The sequence below is a fragment of the Lolium perenne genome, chromosome 5 (assembly GCF_019359855.2).
Source record: "Lolium perenne isolate Kyuss_39 chromosome 5, Kyuss_2.0, whole genome shotgun sequence".
Taxonomy (NCBI): Eukaryota; Viridiplantae; Streptophyta; class Magnoliopsida; order Poales; family Poaceae; genus Lolium; species Lolium perenne.
This window is the reverse complement of record NC_067248.2, coordinates 88,800,056-88,818,536: the sequence shown is the minus strand read 5'-3', so window position 1 is coordinate 88,818,536 and position 18,481 is coordinate 88,800,056.

Here is an 18,481-nt window from a genome sequence, read left to right as displayed (position 1 = left end):
TACCAACACTTTTCTTGTTACCTCCTCCTTTTTATAGGAATTTGGAATTTTGTTTGTTAAGGGAACAAGGGAGCACATTGATCAACCCACCCATTCACTTTTTCATTAACAGATAACTCAATGTTTTACCAACACTTTTTCTTATTACATACTTTTTATTTATTTTAAATTTTGGTGCTTTGTTTTCTTAAGGGAATAAGGGAACCTATTGATCAACCCTCCCATTCACTTTTCATCAACTAGTAACTCAATGTTTTTACCAACCCTTTTTCTTGTTACCTCCTTATTTTTCATTATAGAAATTTTGGTCCTTTGTTTTTTAAGGGAACAAGGGAACCTATTTATCAACACACCCATTCACTTTTAATCAACAGGCAACTCATTATTTTTACCAACACTTTTTCTTGTTACCTCATTCTTTTTAAGGGAACAAGGGAATATATTTATCAACTCACTGATTCACTTTTCATCAACACGTGAATCATTGTTTTTACCAACCGTTTTTATTGTTACCTCATTCTTTTTATTATAGGAATTTTCGGTCCTTTGTTTTTTGAGGGAACAAGGGAATGTATTTATCAACCCACCCATTCACTCTCCATCAACAGGCAACTCAATGTTTTGCCAACCCCTTTTTCTTATTAGCTCATTCTTTTTAATTATAGAAATTTTAGTCCTTTGTTTTTTAAGGGAACAAGGGAACCTACTTATCAACCCACCCATTCACTCTTCATTAACAGAAAACTCAATGTTTTACCAACACCTTTTCTTTGTTACCTGCTTCTTTTTATTATAAGAAATTTGGTCCTTTGTTTTTTTAAGGGAACAAGGGAACCTATTTATCAGCCTACCCATTCACTATTCATCAACATGTAACTCAATGTTTTACCAACCCTTTTTCTTTGTTACCTCCTTCTTTTTATTATATGAAATTTGGGCCTTCCTTTTTTTTAAGGGAACAAGGTAACCTAATTATCAACCCACCCATTCACTATTCATCAACAGGTAACTCAATGTTTTTTACTAACCCTTTTTTTCTTACCTCCTTATTTTTATTTATATGAAATTTGGGCCTTTTGTTTTTTAAGGGAACCAGGGAAACAATAAATATCAACCCACCCATTCACTACTCATCAACAGGTAACTCAATGTTTTACCAACCAATTTTTCTTTTTTACCTCCTTCTTTTTTATTTATATGAAATTTGGGACTTTTGTTTTATTAAGGGAACAAGGGAAACAATAAATAACAACCCACCCATTCACTATTCATCAACAGGTAACTCAATGTTTTATCAACCCCTTTTCCTTCTTACCTCCATCTTTTTTTATTATATGAAATTTTGGTCCTTTGTTTTCTTAAGGGAACAAGGGAACCTACTTATCAACCCTCCCATTCACTCTTCATCAATAGGTAACCCAATGTTTTACCAACCCATTTCTCTTTGTTACGTCCTTCTTTTCTTATAGAAAAGTTGGTCCTTTGTTTTCTTAAGTGAAGAAGGGAACCTATTTATCAACCCTTCCATTCACTCTTCATCAACAGGTAACTCATTGTTTTTACCAACCCTTTTTCTTGTTACCTCCTTATTTCTATTTTATAGGAAAATTTGTTCCTTTGTTTTCCTAAGGGAACAATGGAACATATTTATCAACCCTCCCGTTCACTTTTTATCAAGAAGTAACCCAATGTTTTTACGAACCCATTTTTCTCTTTGTTACGTCCTTCTTTTTTCATAGAAAAGTTGGTCCTTTGTTTTCTTAAGGGAAGAAGGGAACCTATTTATCAACCCTCCCATTCGCTTTTTATCAATGGGTAACCCATTGTTTTACCAATCCATTTCTTTTTTTATTACGTCCTTTTTTATCTTTTTATAGAAAAGTTGGTCCTTTGTTTTCGTACGGGAAGTAGGGAACTTATTTATCAACCCTCCTGTTTAGTCTTCATCAACAGGTAACTCATTGTTTTACTAACCCTTTTTCTTGTTATGTCCTTCTTTTTTTCATAGGAAAGTTGGTCCTTTGTTTTCTTAAGGGAAGAAGGGAACCTATTTATCAACCCTCCCATTCGCTTTCTATCAACGGGTAACCCAATGTTTTACCAACCCATTTCTTTTTGTTACGTCCTTTGTTTTATCATATAAAAGTTGGTTCTTTGTTTTCTTAAGGGAAGAAGGGAACCTATTTTATCAACCCTCCCATTCAGTCTTCATCAACATGTAACTCATTGTTTTACCAACCCATTTCTTTTTGTTACGTTCTTCTTTTTCTTATAGAAAAGTTGGTTCTTTGTTTTCTTAAGGGAAGAAGGGAACCTATTTATCAACCCTCCAATTCAGTCTTCATCAACAGGTAACTTGTTCTTTTACCAATCTTTTTTCTTGTTACGTCCTTCTTTTTCTCTCATGGAAAATTTAGTCCTTTGTTTTCTTAAGGGAAGAAGGGAACCTATTTATTAACCCTCCTGTTCACTTTTTATCAACGGGTAACCTAATGTTTTATCAACCCACCCATTCACTTTTCATCAACATGTATCTCAACGTTTAACCAACACCTACATTCTGAAGTTACCTACCTCCTTTCTAGGCTAAGGGAATTGCGGAAGAAGGGAATTGTTATTTTCATACATGTTGCAAGTCGTAGTTCATTTTACTTGAAAATGGATTATCCTGCTCCCCTCCCTTTTTTTAACCCTAAAATTTTACTAGCCCAAAAAGGGAATAAAAATTGCTTCGTCAACGAGTAAAGGGAATTGCACGGTCCTACACGAAACAAAATAACGTACGACTCTGAAACTGTATCGCGCGGGAAAGGGAATTGTGTTTTCTGCACGTGCGATAAGCAAATATATTATGACATGTAACCTCTGTGGTCCACAACGCGCAAATTACTTCCCGCACGTTTCTTACCACGAAAGGGAAACACGGTTTTTCCCGAATTGGGCTGTCGGAAACAGATCGCGCAATAAGAACCTGGCGGTCGACCGCCAGCTAGGGCATCCCCCTAGGCAGGCGTCTCGCATTGAACCTGCCCATATCCATCGGGGTGACACATTTTGGATGTCCACGTGTCCGTTTGCATCGTACCAAATGATCGAAATCGACCGCGCGTGCGTTTGCGTCGGGGGTGGCTCCAGCTGCACGAACCATAATTTTTTTTCCCATTCATGAAAGTCATAATTTACATTAATAAAAAACATAAAAATACATTAAAAAGGACATAAAGGAGTGGTAAAACTAGGTACTGCCTACTGGTCATCATCGTTAACGAGGTCGATGAACTCCAGCGTCGACCATGGAAGCTGGTACGCCGGCGGTGGAGGAGGTAGGGCAGGCTACGGCAACTGCGGCCAGGCCGTCGCCTGCGCAGGAGGCTGTGGTGAATGTGGTCACGGATCCCAGGCCGGAGCAGCAGCCGACGCGCCATCGTTGGAACGCGTCGGTGTGGCCGGAGGAGTCGCCGGCCTCCCGTGCGCCAGCGCGGACTAGCGGAGCTGGATTGCGAGCCCGTCCCACAAAGCGAGCTCATTGAGCTCATCGAGCTCGCTATTGGCCAGTGCCATGGCAATGGCCTACTCCTCGGTAATGTCCGACGGTTGGGTCTCCGGATCCCACGCCGGCGCGCCGTCGTCGTGGTCGTAGTCTGCGCACTCCGCGTGCTCATCCTCGTCCTCGTCCTCGTCCTCCTGGTTGTTCTCCTCTTCTTCTGCGTGATCTCGCGGTCGAAGTACTCAACGTCGCCGAGGTAGCCAGTGCGACGGCGCGCGGTGAACTCCCACGTCCCGAACGAGATCCAGTTGTAGGAGTTGAGCGCGTACGCCAGATCTTCTTGGAGATCTGGCGGCAAGATCGCTCGGCGGAGGCGCACCTCGTACCAACGCTCTCGGCCCTCGCGCGACACGGGGGGACAAGCACGCGCCTCGAGTTGAGGTACTAGCCCCCTCCAAGCAGGTTTGCGTCTGGCCATGGCACCGGCCGACATCCTCCGAAAGGCGGTGCGCGAGCTTGATGCGGACGTACCGCCCGACCCTTGGCTTCTTGCCGGACCGCGAGCCGCTAGCCTCGTGGTCGTTATTGGTCTTGCGGAACGGCCAGCATTTGTTCCCCATGGCGTGGTCGGGTGGATAGGGTGGGCTCAAACATTGGTGTGGTCGGGGAAATGGGCACCGACAGCGCTCATTTAAGAGGCTCGGACGCTAGCTCGCCTTCAATGTCCTGCCACTGCGACACCGCCCAGCAGCGCACGCTCGCGGAAGCCGAGACGCGTCATTAACGCGGCCCTGGAAAAGCTGCAGCGCGCCTCCCGTAAGTAATGCCGCGGAAGACGAAGCATCTGTGCCCTAGACGGGCCCGGGCGAGGACCGGGCGGATGACCGCTGCGATCGCAGAGACGCAAACCTGACGCATATTTGGGCCAGGTTTGCGTCACCGCGGACGGCCCGGTCACTATGCGTTCTCCGCTGTAGGTGGTACCAGACGCATTTTCGTCCAAGCGGACGCAAACGGTCATTTAGCATCCGTTTGCGTGGCCCCGCTAGAGATGCCCTTACAAGCAGGAAAAATTGCAACGTGATTTTTTTATATTACGGGCACTGGTAGAAAAAAGGGCTTCCGTCCAGCCCCATTTTAAATTAATAATTGCATCTTGCATAAAGATTAGTATTACTTAACCATAAAGTTAGCCAATTTTTAGATTTTCAAATTTTCAGGTTTTAGGTTTGGCAAAAAAATATTAAAAAAATAAAAAATTAATTATAATATAAATTTAAAAAGTTAATATTTATTTATTTATTCAAGATTATTATTACATCATTACTTTTGTTTATTAAAATAATTATTTGACATTCAAACAATAAAGAAGTGTGACATCGACTAACATGTTAATAGGATTGATATGATACTAGTATCAACAACATGCGCGCGAAGCACTTGGAAGGAGGATGGGAAAGGAACTTGGAAGTTAAGCGTGCTAGTGCTGGAGTAGTGGGAGGATGGGTGACCGAGCGGGAAGTTCGACCACAGGTAAGAAATTTGACTAGAGTTTAAGTGTAGTTAGTGACTAAACTGGCCAATAACTGAAATACTAAAAATTCTGAAAAAAAAGAAAAAAGGGAATGAAAAATAATTAGAAAACCAAATGGATTAAAAAAATATAACGAAATAGCCTTTAGTCCCGGTTCGTGTTACAAACCGGGAGTAAAGGTCCTTCACCCTGGCGCACGCCAGCCGCCTACGTGGACGGGCCTTTAGTCGCGGTTCTTAAGCAACCGCGACTAAAGGGGCGGCTTTAGTCGCGCTTCACTAGTCGCGGTTGCGCAACCGTGACTAATGGCAGTTACGAGCCGCGACTAAAGCCCCTTTTTCTACCAGTGGGGCTACAAAAACTAATAAAATCTAAAAACGTTTGGAGATTTGAAAACATGCATTCTCTGATCTACACTTGTGTTACTTTCGTTGCGATCTGGAATACAAATTATTTGAAATTGATATTTTGCAGCTTTTTGGATACATTATTCGCTACATCCGATTGTTTTTTAGAAAATTATAGAGTAACACTTATAAATATGATTTTTTTAATTTTTTTGAAATAACAAGAAGACTGGTGCTCAACCGCCAAAAATTTCAATCATCAGCACGACTTTGTATTAGGTCGGGTTTGGGCAGCGCCCAAAGGCCCCAAAACCCAGCCCATTCCAGCCCAGGGTGGGTACCATATGTCACGACCACGGCAGAGCCTTAGGCGTGCGTGCGCCATTAGGGACCTTTGGGTGTCCTTGTGATGGTGTGAGGGGTGTGTGTGTAAGTTAAGCGTGGACCCATGGAGGTCAGGAGCGTGAGTCTGCAGTTTATAAGCAGAGGGCTGTAACCAGAACAAGGCAAGTAAGAAGAATAGAAACGGAAGCAAATTCTTCTCGTCCCCAGCTCTCGCTCTTTCTTCTTCTTCTTCTTCCGCACGGAATATCCTTTCGTGTGCAATCTTCCTTCCCTGGCAATCATACCAGGAAGGGGATATTACAGTGGTATCAGATTCAATCGATTCCAGAGCGCGATCGCTGTGTGTGCGTACTTTCCCCTCCGATCTCGAGTTGTAATTCCTGGGCCGGGTTGCGATTGGTGAAGATCTTCGATCTGATCTCGATTGCGGTAAATCCTCACCTTGGTTGACTCGATCGTGCACGGGGACACCACGGAGCCGTCTAAGGCATCCGCACAGACGCGGGCGATTGTGGCGGCGATGGGGGAGGCGACGGCGGCGACAGCGGAAACGCTGAAGCAGCTTCAATCGAGCCTCGATCTCCTGCACGGGCTTGTCGCGGGAGTGGACACGGCGCAGCAGCAGATGCAGGCGCAGCTCGACCACCAAGCAGCCGTGATCGAGAGCAGCGCCACCAAGCACGACGACACCACGCGCATCCTGCATGCGTTGATGGCGCAACTGAAGATCGGCGAACCAGGGGTCGCGGACAAGCCTCCACCAGCGGACGAGGAACCAGATCCTGGTGAGGTGTTGAACTCCGGTACCTCTTATCTCTTCCACACGAAGGCCAAGTGGACGGCGAACACTGCTGGAGCATCCTCAAGCGCGGGCGCAACAGAGGCGGAGCGTGGTTCTGAGGGTTCTCTAGCTGGCGGGGGTGGAGGTGGTACTGGAGGCGCAGGAGGAGGTAGACCGGGCGGCGTAGGTGGCGGTGAGTTTGGGGGCGCAGGTGGCAGTCGACTGGGAGGTGCAGGAGGCGGTGAGTTTGTGAGCGTGGGTGTCGGTCGAAATTAATTATCATGGAAATACGGAAGGTGGGGGAAGACAACAGATGCCCAAGATGAATTCCTTGATTCTCAGGCGAACATCCGCGCATATGGAGAGATCAATGTCTCGATTACTTCCGAGTGTTCAACATCAGCCCTGCTCTCTGGATGACCACAGCAACACTTCACCTGGATGGAAACGCAACAGTCTGGTTACAAGCATACAAGTAGACACATGACATAAGAGGCTGGCCCCAATTCATTACTGCAATTGAGGCATAATTTGGAGGAGATGACCAGCGCAAATTCATGAAGGCCCTGCTGCAACTCAAACAAGGTGGTACGGTAGAGGAGTACATACAGGAATTTCAGAAACTGGTGTACCAGGTGTCTATGTTTAATCCACACTACCACACAAATTTCTTCATCTCACAGTTCATCAAGGGGTTGAAATTTGAGCTGAGGGGTGCCGTGGAGGCCTATATCCCGGATACTCTGGAGCGAGCTTACCTCATAGCAAAGGTTCAGCAAGAGGTCCTTGACGCTGCACCTAGAAAAGCTCAGAGACAATACAATCGAGGGGACATTCCTGCAGTTCGCATTGATGCTGCTCCCAAGGCACCATTGAAGATGGGCCCGGGCGACCTGTGGAAGGACCGACAACTAAGGGAGTATCGACGAGCCAACGGGGAATGTTTCAAGTGCGAGCTCAAGTATGATCCAACACATGTCTGCGGACAGAAAAAAGCAGCAACCCTTATTGCAATGGACACTGAAGATGGCGCGGTGTTGTCAGCCGAAGAAGTGCTGAACATGCTTGAGATGCAGGACATGGCGGAGGCACAACGCCTGAGTTTGTCGATCCATGCCATGGCAGGATCAGAGGGTGCAGAAACTTTGAGGCTGCGTGCGTTGGTGGGTAACCAAGTCTTCATTATTCTGGTGGACTCCGGCAGCAGTGGGTTGTTTATACACTCTCAACTCCTGGAGAAAGCAAATTGCACAGTAAAGGAAGCTCCTACAGTGGCGGTCAAGGTTGCCAACGGCGAATATATGCACTCCACACAGATAGTGCCTGACTTTACTGGGTGGTCTAATGGAGCTACTTTCGTGACACCCATGAGAGTGCTTGATCTAGGCGCATATGATGCAATTTTGGGAATAGACTGGTTGAAGAAGCATAGTCCTATGACAACGGATTGGAACGGGAAATTCCTCTCTTTTCATTACAATGGGAAACAAGTGACATTGCAGGGATTGCAGGAATCCACAACCACATCGGTTAGGGAAGTCACAGTCGAACAAGTGGCAAAATGGTCCAAAGGAAACGGCATTTGGGCTCTAGCAGTAGTGCAAGTCGACGGCTCTGTTCATGCAATTGCAACTGATGCCATGCCAGCAGAGATACAACAACTGGTGGAGCAGTTTTAGGTGGTTTTCTCTGAACCCGTGGAGCTACCCCCAGCACGGGATTATGATCATGCTATTCCTCTCAAGGCAGATGCACCACCAGTAAATGCAAGGCCATATTGGTATTCCCTGGCACACAAAGATGAAATCGAACGGCAAGTCACTGAGATGCTCAAGGCAGGATTAATTGTGCGCAACATGTCTCCCTTCGCTTCACCAGTTCTTCTAGTCAAGAAAAAAGACGGGAGCTGGAGGTTTTGTGTGGATTATCGCCGGCTAAACGAGCTCACCATCAAGAACATTTTTCCAATGCCTATCATTGACGAGCTATTGGATGAACTAGCTGGTGCTAAGATATTTTCCAAGCTGGATCTGCGGGCTGGGTACCATCAGATCAGAATGCTGCCCGAAGACGAGATGAAAACTGCATTCAAAACCCACCAAGGGCACTACCAATTCCGTGTCATGCCATTCGGTTTGTGCAATGCATCTGCCACATTCCAATGCGTTATGAATTCAGTGCTCCAGCCATGCCTTAGGCGATCAGTGCTAGTGTTCATGGATGACATCCTCGTCTATAGATAGTCCCTCGATGAACATGTACAACACTTGAAAGAGGTGCTCCAGCTACTCAAGGATAACAAACTGTATGTCAAGGCCAGTAAGTGTTCCTTTGCCTGTGACTCCTTGGAGTATTTGGGTCATATAGTGTCAGCGGCAGGTGTGGCCACCGATCCCACCAAGACAAGAGCGATGCAGGATTGGCCTCTACCAACTAACGTCACAGAACCGCAGGGATTTCTGGGGCTGACAGGGTACTACCGGAAGTTCGTGAAGAATTATGTAATCATTGCACGCCCTTTGACCACCTTGCTGAAGAAGAAAGGGTTTCTCTGGAATGATGCAACTACTGAAGCTTTTCAAGAACTAAAAACAACAATGGAAACCACTCCAGTCCTTCAACTTCCAGATTTCAACACACCTTTTGTAGTGGAGACCGACGCATGTGACTCAGGCATTGGTGCTGTGCTCATGCAAAATGGACATCCGCTGGCTTTCCTGAGCAAACCTTTGAGCGCAGTGCACAAGCATCTTTCGATCTATGAAAAGGAGTTCCTAGCCCTACTCATGGAAGTCGACCGGTGGCGCCCTTATTTGCAGAGGAATGAGTTCATCATTAAAACTGATCACTCTAGCCCGTGTTTCCTGGAAGACCAGAATCTGCATTCACCTCTGCAGCGCAAGGCAATGGCGCGACTGATGGGACTACAATTCAAGATTGTCTGTCGTAAGGGGGCAAAGAATCATGCAGCGGACGCACTGTCGCGCGTGGGGCACTTGCTAGCCATCCAAACCTGCTCATCCGCGCAACCAGCATGGCTGCAGGAAATTGCAAATTCCTATGCCACGGATCAAGACGCCCAACGGCGACTAGCTGAGCTGGCCATCGCCAGCCCGGATGAACACGGCTATGAGCTGACCCAAGGCATTATCAGGAGAAATGGCCGAGTGTGGGTAGGAGCAAACTCTGCCCTTCAGACCAAAATCATAGCAGCCCTGCATGCAAGTGCTGTTGGAGGCCACTCTGGAGTTCAAGCCACCCACCAGCGTGTCAAGAAGTTGTTTGCCTGGCCTGGGCTGAAAGTGGCTGTCGCGGAATTTGTCAGTCAGTGCGACACCTGCCAGCGTGCAAAACACTCCACAAATCATCCACAGGGTTTGCTCCAGCCCCTGCCGATACCAGAGGGCGCTTGGCAGGACATCACAATGGATTTCATAGAAGGGTTGCCGTTGTCGGACAGAGGAAATTTGATCCTAGTAGTGGTGGATCGGTTTACCAAATATTCACATTTCATTCCTCTGAAGCACCCCTACACAGCACCTCAGATTGCACGAGTGTTTGTGGACAATGTGGTCAGACTACATGGTATGCCTCGCTCCATTACTTCTGATCGCGATGCCATTTTTACAAGCAAATTCTGGAAGATGCTGTTCCAACAACTGGGAGCCAAACTACAGTTCACTACCGCCTATCACCCTCAAACAGATGGACAGAGTGAACGAGTCAATCAATGCCTGGAGATGTACCTGCGATGCATGGCGCAAGATGCTCCGAAGGAATGGAAGAAATGGTTGACAACTGCTGAGTTCTGGTACAACACCACAACACATTCAGCGATTGGGTCCTCACCTTTCAAAGCACCATATGGGCATGAACCGAATCTGGGCACTATTCCGGCGTTGGCAGAGATCACTGCTTGTGACGGTAAAGCATACGTCCGTTGGGAACCCCAAGAGGAAGGTATGATGAGTACAACAATGAGTTTTCCCTCAGTAAGAAACCAAGGTTATCGAAGCAGTAGGAGATGAAGATCACATGAAGGTTGTTGGTGAAGGAGTGTAGTGCGGCGCAACACCAGGGATTCCGGTGCCAACGTGGAACCTGCACAACACAATCAAACTACTTTGCCCCAACTTAACAATGAGGTTGTCAATCTCACCGGCTTGCTGAAAACAAAGGATTAAACTTATGGTGTGGAAAATGATGTTTGCTTGCAGAAAACAAAAGAGAACAATGATTGCAGTAGGTTGTATTTCAGATGTAAAAGAATGGACAGGGGTCCACAGTTCACTAGTGGTGTCTCTCCAATAAGATAAATAACATGTTGGGTAAACAAATTACAGTTGGGCAATTGACAAATAGAGATGGCATAACAATTCACATACATATCATGATGACTACTATGAGATTTACTTAGGGCATTACGACAAAGAACATAGACCGCCATCTAGCATGCATCTATGCCTAAAAAGTCCACCTTCGGGTTAGCATCCACACCCCTTCCAGTATTAAGTTGCAAGCAACAGACAATTGCATTAAGTATTGTGCGTAATGTAAACAATACAAATATCCTTAGACAAAGCATTGATGTTTTATCCCTAGTGGCAACAGCACATCCACAACCTTAGGGGTTGCTGTCACTCCCCCAGATTCAATGGAGACATGAACCCACTATCTAGCATAAATACCCCCTCTTGGAGTCACAAGTATCAACTTGGCCAGAGCCTCTACTAGCAACGGAGAGCATGCAAGATCATAAATAACACATATATGATAGATCAATAATCAACTTGACATAGTATTCCATATTTATCGGATCCCAACAAACACAACATATAGCATTACAAATAGATGATCTTGATCATGATAGGCAGCTCACAAGATCTAAACATGATGGCACAATAGGAGAAGACAACCATCTAGCTACTGCTATGGACCCGTAGTCCAAGGATGAACTACTCACGCATCAGTCCGGATGCGGGCATGGTGATGTAGAGCCCTCCGGTGATGATTCCCCTCTCCGGCAGGGTGCCGGAGGAGATCTTCTGAACCCCCCGAGTTAGGGTTGACGGCGGCGGCGTCTCTGGAACTGTTCTGGTATTTTGGCTCTCGGTACTAGGGTTTTCGGGGACGAAGGAATAAATAGGCGAAGGGGCAGCGTCGGGGGAGCCAGGGGGCTCCCTCCCCACGTCACGGCGCGGCAGTGGGGCCCCCCGCGCCGCCATATGGGGAGGGCCCCCTGTTGGCCTTCCTCGACTCCTCTTCGGTCTTCTGGAACACTTTGTGGAAAATAGGGCCGTGGGCTTTTGTTTCGTCCAATTCCGAGAATATTTGTAAAACTACTTTTCTGAAATCAAAAACAGCAGAAAACAGGAACTGGCACTGTGGCATCTTGTTAATAGGTTAGTCCCAGAAAATGCATAAAAACATTATAAAGTGTGAATAAAACATGTAGGTATTGTCATAAAACTAGCATGTAACATAAGAAATTATAGATACGTTGGAGACGTATCAAGCATCCCCAAGCTTAGTTCCTACTCGCCCTCGAGTAGGTAAACGATAAAAAGAATAATTTCTGAAGTGACATGCTACGGACATAATCTTGATCAATACTATTGTAAAGCATATGAGATGAATGAAGTGACTCAAAGCAATGGTCTATAGTTTGCTAACAAAAAGATAATGACTAAACAACTGAATCATATAGCAAAAACTTTTCATGAATAGTACTTTCAAGACAAGCATAAAAAAGTCTTGCATAAGAGTTAACTCATAAAGCAATAGATTCTTAATACAAGGTTTTGAAGCAACACAAAGGAAGATTTAAGTTTCAGCAATTGCTTTCAACTTTCAACATGCATATCTCATGGATAATTGTCAACACAAAGTAATATAATAAGTGCAATAAGTAAGCATGTAAGAATCAATGCACACAGAGTTGACACAAGTGTTTGCTTCTAAGATAGAAAGAAGTAGGTAAACTGACTCAACATAAAGTAAAAGAAAGGCCCTTCGCAGAGGGAAGCAGGGATTAAATCATGTGCTAGAGCTTTTCAAGTTTTGAAATCATATAGAGAGCATAAAAAAAATAAAGTTTTGAGAGGTGTTTGTTGTTGTCAACGAATGGTAGTTGGCACTCTAACCCCCTTGTCAAACAGACTTTCAAAGAGCGGCTCCCATGAAGGACGTTATCTCTACCAGCAAGGTAGATCATCCCTCTTCTCTTTTGTTTACACATGTATTTTAGTTTTATTTATAGATGACACTCCTCCCAACCTTTTGCTTTCACAAGCCATGACTAACCGAATCCTCGGGTGCCTTCCAACATTTCACATACCATGGATGAGTGTCTATTGCAAAATTAAGTTGCTTACTGATAAATCAGGGCAAAACATGTGAAGAGAATTATTAATGAAAGTTAATTAATTGGGGCTGGGCACCCCGTTGCCAGCTCTTTTTGCAAAATTATTGGATAAGCGGATGTATATGCCACTAGTCCATTGGTGAAAGTCTGCCCAACAAGATTGAAAGACAAAACACCACATACTTCCTCATGAGCTATAAAACATTGACACAAATAAGGAGTAATAAAGTTTTAAATTGTTTAAAGGTAGCACATGAAGTATTTACTTGGAATGGTAGAAAAATACCACATAGTAGGTAGTTATGGTGGACACAAATGGCATAGGTTTTGGCTCAAGGTTTTGGATGCATGAGAAGCATTCCCTCTTAGTACAAGGCTTTTGCTAGCAAGGTTGTTTGAAGGAAACACAAGTATAAACCGGTACAACAAAACTTACACAAGAACATATTGCAAGCATTATAAGACTCTACACTGTCTTCCTTATTGCTCAAACACTTTTACCAGAAAATATCTAGACCTTAGAGAGACCAATCATGCAAACCAAATTTCAACAAGCTCTACGGTAGTTCTCCACTAATAGGTTTAAACTACATGATGCAAGAGCTTAAACATGATCTACTTGAGAGCTCAAAACAATTGACAAGTATCAAATTATTCAAGACAATATACCAATTACCACATGAAGCATTTTCTGTTTCCAACCAAATAACAATAAGTGCTGCGGCTTTCAGCTTTCGCCATAAACATGAAAAAATAAAACGAAGAACACAAGTGTTCAAATGAAAAAATGGAGCGTGTCTCTCTCCCACACAAGCATGTTAGGATCCGATTTATTAGGAAAACTAAAATAACAAAGCAAAAATAAAAAGCACACGGACGCTCCAAGTAAAGCACATAAGATGTGACGGAATTAAAATATAGTTTCACTAGAGGCGACCTGATAAGTTTGATGAAGAAGGGGATGCCTTGGGCATCCCCAAGCTTAGACGCTTGAGTCTTCTTGAAATATGCAGAGATGAACCATGGGGGCATCCCCAAGCTTAGACTTTTCACTCTTCTTGATCATATTATATCATCCTCCTCTCTTGATCCTTGAAAACTTCCTTCACACCAAACTCAAAGAAATCTCATTAGAGGGTTAGTGCATAATCAAAAATTCACATGTTCAGAAAGGACACAATCATTCCCAACACTTTTGGACATTACTCAAGGCTACTGAAATTTAATGGAGCAAAGAAATCCACTCAAACACAGTAAAAGAGGCAATGCGGAATAAAAGGCAGAATCTGTCAAAAACAGAATTGTCCGTAAAGACGAATTTTTTCGAGGTACTTAACATGCTCAGATGGAAAATCTCCAGTTGAATGAAAGTTGCGTACATATCTGAGGATTACTCATGAATTTTTTCAGAATTTTTAGATTTTTCTGCAGAGAGAAAAGCTCAAATTTGTGACAGCTAAAAATCTGTTTCTGCGCAGAAATCCAAATCTAGTATCAACTTTCTATCAAAGACTTTACTTGGCACAACAATGCAAGAAAATAAAGATACGAAGGTATTGCTACAGTAGTAACAAGCACCTTGACTCAAATATAAAACAAAAATTGCAGAAATAAAATAATGGGTTGTCTCCCATAAGCGCTTTTCTTTAACGCCTTTCAACTAGGCGCAGAAAGTGAAAATCAAGTAACATCAAGAGAAGAAGCATCAACATCATAATTTGTTCTAATAATAGAATCAAAAGGCATCTTCATTCTCTTTCTAGGGAAGTGTTCCATACCTTTCTTAAGAGGCACTACAAGAAAAGTTCTGATAGACAACGTCCCAAAATCGTCAACTAAGGGGCATTTTTCGTCGCCTATGGGCCTAACCCGACGATATGGGTTCCGTTGTCGAAACTGCGTCAGGCAAAGTCCAACGACGATTTTTTCGGTCCGTCGCGCTTGGGCGCCCTTCCGCCACGGAAAATCGGACCGTTGCGGAAGTGTTTTCGGGAGCCCGTTGACTGCTGACGTCATGCAAGCGACACGTGGCGACGCCGTTAAGCGCCGATTAACGGCGTTAACAGCCGAAACCCCGTGGTAGATGGTAGGCCCACACGAGGCCTGCCACGTCTTAAGCGGGCCGGGCCAGATGACATAGTTTGACCGGTCAACTATATAGCTGGGCTGGTCCATTAGTTAAGTGGGCCGGGCCTAACCTCTAAGGTTGACTGGTCAAAACTTAAATGGGCCGGCCCATTTAACATGTGGGGTCCACCTTACAGCAACTGGGCCGGCCCAAGAAGCAAGTGGGCCGGGCCAAAAACACAGGTGGGTCCCACTTTCCTGTTAGAAGGCCGGCCCATTTAGTGTGTGGGGTCCACCGTATAGCAAGTGGGCCGGCCCAACAAGCTAGTGGGCCGGGCCAAAAACACAGGTGGGTCCCACTTTCCAGTTAAAGGATCGGCCCATTTAGTTTGTGGGGTCCACCATATAGCAAGTGGTCCGGCCCAACAAAATAGTGGGCCGGGCCAAAAACACAGGTGGGTCCCACTTTCCTGATAAAGGGCCGGCCCATTTAGTATGTGGGGCCCACCATATAGCCAGTGGGCTGGCCCACCAAGATAGTGGGCCGGGCCAAAAACACAGGTGGGTCCCACATTCCTGTTAATGGGCCGGCCCATTTGGTATGTGGGGTCCACCATATAGAAAATGGGCCGGTCCAACAAGATAGTGGGCCGGGCCAAAAACACAGGTGGGTCCCACCTTCCACTTAAAGGGCCGGCCCATTTACCATGTGGGACCACCATAAAGCAAGTGGGCCGGCCCAACAAGATAGTGGGCCGGCCCAATAAGCATAGGTGGGCCCCACTTTCCTGTTAAAGGGCCGGCCCATCTAGTATGTGGGGTCCACAATATAGCAAGTGGGCCGGCCCAACAAGATATTGGGCCGGGCCAAAAACACAGGTGGGTCCCACTTTCCTCTTAAAGGGCCGGCCCATTTATTATGTGGGGTCCTCCAAAAAAGCAAATGGGCTGGCCCAACTAATTAGCGGGCCGGCCCAGTAGTTGGTGGGGTCCACATTAAAGCAAGTGGGCCAGCCCAATTAGTGTGTGGGGTCCACCGTAAATCAAATGGGCTGGCCCAAGAAGTAAGTGGGCCAGCCCGTTTAGTTGCTGTTTATATGCCGGCATAATATGCGCTTTAGGATTTTGCGGGCAGGCACATATGTGATTTCGTTTAATTGGGCCGTTTAAGGGATGGGAATTCGTGATTTAGATACTGAGAATATTTACGCAGCATTGATTTCTGTCGGATAGCCTCACTTACCACAAGCACCAAAGAAAAAATGCGCGAAAGAACTATAAAAACTAACTAAATATTACATCAGCTGCAAGGCATTGAAAAAATATTACAGAACCCAGAGAAATTGAATGGTAATTAAACCTAGCAATACAATGAAGCGATCCGGCAATCTTTTAAGTTGTCCATGCAGCACCTATATCTGAAACAAAGACATTACAAGTTAAGACAGCAACAATGGAAAGGCAAATACACTCCAATATTGTTTGGCAAAGAATTTGGAACTCATCATTTCGTCGTTATAACAAGATCATTGTAATGCGCACAATAAGCAAACAAAGAGTGCATGCCGCATACCAACAGCCAATATAACGAGCATGTTAGAATGAAACAATGAGACTTACTACGTCCGAGTCCCATGCAAACCAACATGTTCAGGGAGTACAAAATTGGTATGAACAACATAGTAGCATGCTATAAATTTTGTAACAACGACTGAGCAAGATGAAGTTATGATGGCTACATCTACAGAGCAGGGAATGTAAACCAAAAATAGAAGTTACGATGGCAGAAGCTAAAGAGGAGGGAATGTGAACCAACATGTGCCAAGTGCAATTACTTCATTTTGGCCGTGAACTAAATAATACTCCTGAACTTATAGTGAAGGGGATGCAAATCAAGATGTTTCGGGATATAAACTTGTAATGAGCAACACATGGAGGATAGTTAATCTTTGGAGCTTAGGATGGACCAGATACGAGAATATAGTGGGATCACTGTGAACTTGTATAAGAGGGAATGCAAACCAATATGTTCAGCTTTCCATATGTGAGCGTCATGCCAAGTCAGATAAACAAGTCAATAATGCAGCTTTTGAAGAACAAGATGGCACGCAAAATTATTATCTAGTAGTATGACAAGTTTATTTGTACTACAGGCTAGATAGCAGAGTGATAGCATGCCAAACTAAGTCCTTACTTTGTTAGCTTACAATGAACTAGATACAAAACAATGGCATCACCTGTAGTACAGGGAATGCAAGCCAACATGTTCATGGAGTAAAAAATTGGCACAAACAACATAGTAGCGAGGCCATAATTTTTGTAACAACGACCGAGCAAGATAAAGTTATGATGGCTAGATCTCTGAGAAAGGGAATGTAAACCAAATATAGAAGTTACGATGCCAAAAGCTATAGAGCAGGGAATGCGAACCAACATGTGCAATTACTTAAAATTGGCCATGAACTAAATAATAGCGAGGATGTTACTATAATACCTACATTATAATTTTTGTAACAACGGTGAGCAAGATAGAAGTTATGATGGCTACATCTACAGAGCGAGGAATGCAAACCAAAATGTTCAATCGCTTAAAGTTAGCAATGAAGTAGAAAATAGCAAGGTGTTACGGTCATAGCTAGGAATGAACTAAAAGAGCTTCAGACAAACAAGCATCTGAACCCAGAACATGGCGCTAAAACAAGGGACTTACATTAGGAGAAGCACTCGTGGGAGTCACAAAGCAGATCTTCACAGGGGTTGATAGATCCGGTGATTAAGTACGCTACATGCGCTACTTGGGGTTGGAGAGACGGCCATTACACTTCATGGTTACTCATCTCGTCTGCCAAAAATGTAACGGCGCGTCGTTAGCACAAACGAGTTCCCCCAAGATTAAACAAGAACTTGCAGGCAAGCAATAGAAAAGCGACAGTAGAAGAGTTTAGATCATACACGGCGCCGGTGAAGCAGATCCGGTTCATGCACAGCGGTGTCGGTGAGCAAGATCCGATGCGGTGGACGACGGATCCGGCGAAGCGGCTCCGGTGGGGTGGACGATGCCGCAGCTGAAGCGACTGTGGTAGACTGCTGGATGAGCATATGGTTTCGAGGTTCGGCGGGGATGATCCGGTCCGGTTGATGACGGCGTCGATGAAGCGGCTCCGGCAGGCAGCGGATGACGAGATCGCGAGGCCTCGGGTAGGCCAGGGAAGTCCGGCGGGGATGTTCCGGTGCGGTGGTCGTGGAGGTGGGAGAGAGAGGGACTTGGGAAGTTCCGGTGGGTGGTCTCGAGAGGAGAGAGTGAGGGAAATGAATTTTTTTCGGGAGTTTCGGAGCTAGGGAGGTGGTGATCGAAAAAAATGACGGGTAGACCCCCCACCAACCGACTTATACATGGACATTGTTGTCATCTTTACGAGGGTAGAATGGGAAGTTAGAAGCGTGTGAAATATTTGTATTTTTCGGGCGGGAAGTTTTGCCGCTGGAATGAGATTTCGAATTTGGCTACAGTCCAAGTAATACAAAAATATGAGACCGTACTAGTACGGCCAAATGT